The following is a 6,516-nucleotide window of genomic DNA, read 5'->3' as shown; positions in this document are numbered from 1 at the left end:
TCTTGGTTTAAATGTGGCATTGTGTGTGTGAGTGTGGACACTAATCAGTATGTGCTAAGAGACTGACTGACTTACTTCATTGTTTCTGTGTTTTACATCTTACCCCAATGCCAGTTCCTCTCAGAACAGAGTTAACATAACCACTGATGCAGGGAATGGAGATAAGTCGTGAGAAATAAGACCCTAACGCTCCTACCTCCCTGGAGTCCGTGAAATTAGAGCCATGTTTCATCAGCTTAGACATTAGCAAGGACTGCTCACAAGCCTTTTTAGTCATAGTAGATAAATTGTTTCTTGTTGCAATGGAAATGGCGAACACAGCCCATAAGGAACTGCTCACTTTGATTTGGAAACAGCACGAGTTTATATGTATTTCTATGTGTATGAAGAAACTTCAAATTCAAAACTATTGAATTTCCAAATAAAAACTTTGGAACTTCCAAATGCCCTAAGACAGTGAGAAGATGGTTGAGAAGCAAGAACACCAGCAAAATTACATACCCGTTCCTCACCATGTACATTTTCAAGAATTCTTTAATACTTAAAAAGAGTTTAGTGAAATAGTGCATTAAAAATAAAGGTGATGTAAATATTATATGTCTCTTGAATGATTCCATTTTAAGAAACTAATGCATTCTGAAGTTACCATGCAAATTCATCCTTTTAAAAACAAAAATAAAGATGAATTTGTAGAATAAAATTATGTCTTTATTTGATAAATTATATCTAATGTATTATATAAGTTCATTTATATTTCTAACTTATATAATATATAGTTAATATAATTATAATATGTAAATTATAATTATAAATGTAACATAACTGATTTGATAAATTATATCTTGACAAATAAAATTATTTTGACTTTATTTTGAATAATTTCTGCATGAAACATGAAAGCTCTAAATATCTTTGTATTTAATTCAAATCCAGATCAGTTGAGCTACAGTAAATAAAATTGAGTTCTCAATGGAGATGGTCAGGAATGGAAGGGAGGCAATACCATTTCCCATGAACAGTGATTCCATTTCAAGGCAGCACAAAAGTAAGCTTTAAAAATGGACTTTAACCTGATTTTTGAGGGTTCAAGGGACAGGGGGAACAGAACAACATTGTTAACTGGAAGAAGAACAAAGACGACCTAACCTGGTCTAGATTGACTCCTCAGAGAATAACTGGAGCCCGCAGCCTGGAGGTGCTCTGAAACCATGGAATCGTGTATTTAGCAGCTCAGGTTCTTTAGTTTACAGGTTGTGGTGTTTGTTACTACCTGAAATTCCAGCACCTTTGTGGTCACCCAAAATAGAATGTGGTGCAGAAGTCCAGGTTGGAGTCTCAAAGCGGTGTTCAAATTGTGCGCCAAGTCTTTTAAAAAGAGGCCAGGGGGATAGATCTTAATCAGCAACATGACAAACAGAGTTCGGGTTACCGAATGGTAGAGCCGAGGCAATTTATAGCTCAGGTTTGGCCGCCAGCGACAGGCATCATTTGCTAAGACCTTTCCAATTCCTTCTTCCCTTACCCCCTATTATATATGTGAATTTAAGGACGACCTGAATCTAGTCCTCTTTGTCTTTTTTTTTTTTTTTGTAGGTAGGATTCATTACAGGGTGTAATTGTAAAATTTGCCCAATAAGCTCATTCTAACATAACGCTACAAAATCAGCTCCCCTGTGGGTTTCTACTTTTTAGGAGAGTTTTACGAAGTGAGCCCTGCATTAATAAAAATAATTTCTCACAAAATTATCTCATCTTAAGCCATTTTTCTACTTATCATAAACAGTGCCATTCTCCTCTGATCATTGACTGATCCTAGGATCACTTTATCCTACTCCACAGTCTGGTCAATGCCGCAATTAAAATTTAATATTAAGCTTCGGAGCTCCAAATTTTACTTTTCTCTGTAAGGTATAGTCTGTTTATTTCTTTCCCCCACTGAATACCTTCTCACTAAAATTATTGGGAGTTTCTACTCTTCCTGTCTATTTTCTTATCTCTTTGAAAACCTCTTTTTGTTGCCTTTGACGTTATCCCCTGATACTTAAATGAGTCTACTATTGTAGGTAGCATTACCCTCCAACTTAGTTCACCAGGGCGTGTGAAGGGCATGAAGGGCATATCTCTACCAAAGCTACTTGCACAGGCAAAAGGAAGTAGCAGTTGGTGCTGGAGTAGCCTTGGTGCCCAAGATACAGACCGACAGGACTGGGAATTCTCTCCCACCTCAGATCTAGAATACACTGTCAATGCCCTTTCACCCCCACCGCAACAATGCCTCTCAGACCCTGGTCCTAGTAATGGCTTTCCCACAAAGTGATCCTGTGCACCCCAAAAGTCAAACTGTAAAGGGGACAATTAGGTAGGTTGTGTCATGTTTCTTCTATCTATGATTTAAGGTTAAATGAAAGGTAAGAAATATGGGATTCCAAAATTGGTGCTGAAAATCTCCAAACTGTGCCATATCTGAGAAATACTGTAGGCCAAGATCTAGGGTAGGACCGCTACGTAAAGCCTGCCAACCTAGGATACATCACCTATGAGTCCCGAAGGTGCAGACACCTGGTGTAGGGAAGAGAGAATGTGGGAGGGGGCAGGAGGGGTTCAGAGAGAAATTAGAAGATTTGAGTTTTATATAAAAACTCCTGTGAATTAAAGAAGAAATCAGACAAAGTTAGCAAAAATCATGGATCTATAAAGTCATTACCATCTTTCTACAATGAAAGAAAATACAGGTAACATATAGAAATAGCCCCATTTAAAGATGCTATTTATCATCCCTTCAGGTACCATAAGGATCACCATGGAGAACCCTTCTCTCTCCCTGCTAAATATGTTGTGTGAAGAAAATGTTGTCCTTTACTCACTCTACTTAAATCTGTTCCCCAGAACATCGGTTCCGTTTGCCAATGCCTGTCTCCCTCAGCTATTTTCACTTAAACAAATGAGGCCTTCTGTGCATGTCTGTGGTTGTTTTAGTTTTCCATTCAGGGTATCCCTGTCTTGGTTCATCTGACACACACACACACACACACACACACACACAGTACATTCTAACGACCAGACACTGTTCTAGCAACTGGCTGTGCTTATGTTTTTAGAGGGAGTCTTGTCCTTACGCAGTCTACAGTTCAGTAAGAAAAAGATCCATAAACAGAAAAAACAATGTATTAAATCTATATTAAATATATTAAACCCTATTCTGCAACAGGCTCTTAATTAACTGATTTCCACACAGAGTCTCATTCCATCCTCTCAAAACCCTCCCAAACAGGTAGTTGGTATTGTCTGCATTTTATAGACAAGAAAATCAAGGTTCAGACAGATTAATTTGCCCAAAGTGACAGTCCTTGCCACTCAGGAAACTAAGCCTTGAGGTCCGCTCTGTGTGATTCCAAAGCCTTGATTTTTTTTTTTACAATGTAATAATTGCTAAAGTAGAGGGATACTTATATTTCAATTGTCATTCATTATCATTTTAGAAGGAGGATATGTTTGTTTGTAACAAAGATGAATAAGACTATAATTCTGCCTCTCCCATCTGCTAAGCGTATGATAGACTCTTATGAGGGCCTTACAAAGTCAATCTTCTGCTTCTTCCAAGTTATTTCTTTTAATGCCAGTATCTTTCCTCTTCAACCTTCTTCTACTCACCAAATAAGATGATAATGTTGTTGCTTTAAAGAGGCTAAAGCCATAGATAAAGTTAGCAGAGATGAGAACTTTCTTAATCCAGTTGCTTGACAATTCCATGAATTCTTATTTAAAATTAAAATTGAGGGGAAAATACCCATAAGAGTCTGAATATGAGCTATCTGAAATGTTATAAGGAAATTAAATTCAGTATCTAGGTGTGTCTGATCTGTTTCATTTTCCCCATGAACAAAGTAAAAGTACATGTATTTGTGAAGATTAATGAATATATTTGCCAAGATCTTTTTCTGATGTTTAAAAGTTACTAATGATTGCTGTGTGCTGGTTGTGGTTTCCACTCCTCTTAATAATGCTCAAGGGTAATTAATGATATCCCCACTTTTCAAATGAGGGAACTGGGACTCAGAGATCATGCCCAAATCAAAGAGCTGATAAGGGGCAGAACGAGAAAACTAACTGATGACTATTTATCCTCAAAGCCCATGATTTAACTTTATGTTGTGTATCACTGAGACAATGATGATAACAGCAAAACCAACACTTATGAGTACTTATTGTCTATCAGGCATTGTTTTAAAGTTTTGGTTGTTTTTTTTTGTTTTGTTTTGGTTTTTTTAGTAATCTCCACACCCAGCATGGGGCTCATCTCATGACCCCAAGATCAAGGGTCTCATACTCTACAGACTGAGCCAGTCAGGCACCCCATATTAGGCATTGTTTTAAAAGCTTTGCATATTTTAACTCATTCTTCCTCATAACAATCATCTGAGTCAAATACTGCTGTAATTCTTATTTCATTAATAAGAGGACTGAGCATGAGGAAATTCAAGGAGCCACGCTGTTGGAAGCAGTACAGTCAGATTTGATCGTTGGCAGACAGCCTCCAGAACCTTGTTGTCAATTATTATGCTCTTGGCAAATATTGATAGAAAGGCAAAATATTTATACATGACTGCCTGTTATAAAATGGAATGTATTATGATTTATAGTCATTTCTTCAATTTATGGTATTTAATCAGAAGTCATGAGACAAGAATGCTTAAAATAATTTCCACATTGTATGTGTTTCTTTAGCTTTATTTAAAACTGGAAAATTTTTGGTTTCCTCATCCAACATACCTTCCCCTCAACTATGACTGTTAGCATTCACCATCTTTAAAAAAAAGTATAAGTAGAAATTTTAAAGGATATTTTAATATTCAAACTCAATATTACCAGCCTTGAATATCTTTTCAAAATTACTTTTTTCTGTAACAAGGACAAGTTCTATCATTCAATTTAGATTTTAATGGCTGGGTCAACTACATAGAAGTTCAAAGTTTTCTGAACAATGCTGTGGCCATGGACACTAAGAACAGGATAAACAACGGGTTCCTGTTTTGTATTTCCTGTAGATTATTACCATGTTCTCATTTCTCTTGATTTCACTGATCATTCAATGTTAGTTTGAGGGGAAAAAAAAGGGTCAACTATGTTACCACTATATTTAGAACCAAAAATATTCAAATGATGCAGCTCTTAGGGCTTTAAACACATAGGCTCTGTCATGGCATTTTTCACTCCATTTGGAAGTGATAACAGGCTTGGAAACGGAATACCACCCTGTTGTAAAGACTTATTGTTGATGCCAGAAGTTCTTTCAAAACTTCTGAAACTATAGAGTCTATATATATTTATATAGTCTATTACTATCTTTCCGCCTGCCTAATATCATAAAGTAGTTCTTAGATGATTGTGTTAGGTATGTTTCCAGCTTCAAGTGAGAGATCATCTCAAGTGAGAGGTTGGTTTAGCGCAGACAAGAAGGAGCCCACGGTGGGATCAACTCCGTCACCCCACCCTGAGCATGCGCCTCCCAGGATGGAATCGGCATTTCTGTTAGCTAAGAGGAGCAGTGCCTGGTTAAGAGGCAAAGGGCAAAGAAGCCTTCCTCCCTGGAGACGCCCTGCTCTTACCGCGTACATGAAGTGTCTTACCTTTAGCTTATTGGCCAGAACTGACTGCAAGAAAATCTGGGAAACTAAGTTTTGAAATAGGCATATTATCAGGATTCTGTAGCAAAGATGAAAGCAAACATAGATTCTCAGTAAGTAGGAAGCAGTGTCTGCCACAGCTGTGTTATGGAATTTATTTTAAAGAGTAATAAGTATGGAAATACAGACTTGATTGTAAAACAAAATGTATCAGAGAGAAACTTCAATGGAAAATGACCCTTAAAGAAATACTTGCTGTAAAAAGAAGGGCACTTGCTAGAAGGCAAAAGGTGAGTATTTGCTCCCCACCCCTCTGCCTGCACACAAAAGACCCACTGCTACAGGCAGCCAGGCTCCCTTGCACCTTCCACTGGAGACCAGTCCAGCTCCAGCTCAGTCCTGAGAGTCTAGATGGATTCCCACAGCCTCCCCATCTTTTTCTGTAAAATTGAGATATCATTACTCATTTCTTGACATTTCTAACCTACCCCTCCCATAGCATCTAATTTCTTGTGTTTCCTTTTGTGAATAAGACTATTGTTGCTGTTTTTGGTAGGTTGACCTTGCTGGTTAGAGCATTCCCCCCACCCCAAACCTCTCTATCTGGCATACATAAAGGTAAGAATATTTGTAGGCACACTGAGGGAAACAAGTGAGGTTGCTAACAGCCAGAGGTGACTGGTCCAGGAGCTCCAGCAGCCCCGGGCTTCACATGACAACTAGAGGGATCATTACTGTACCAACATCTGTAAGCCACACAGAACACACAAAGAGGTCGCACAAAGAGGCAGGAAGGTCTGGCTCTGAGGATGGACAACATGAAAGAATTATTAACATGTCCAATCTCTGAAGTTTCCCATTTTCAACTTGCATTCATTTTGGAAGAAGTTTC

The sequence above is a fragment of the Ursus americanus genome, chromosome 27 (genome assembly GCF_024610735.1).
Source record: "Ursus americanus isolate L20-20 chromosome 27, mUrsAme1.1.p, whole genome shotgun sequence".
In the NCBI taxonomy this organism is placed as follows: domain Eukaryota; kingdom Metazoa; phylum Chordata; class Mammalia; order Carnivora; family Ursidae; genus Ursus; species Ursus americanus.
Note: the sequence above shows the minus strand (reverse complement) of the source record.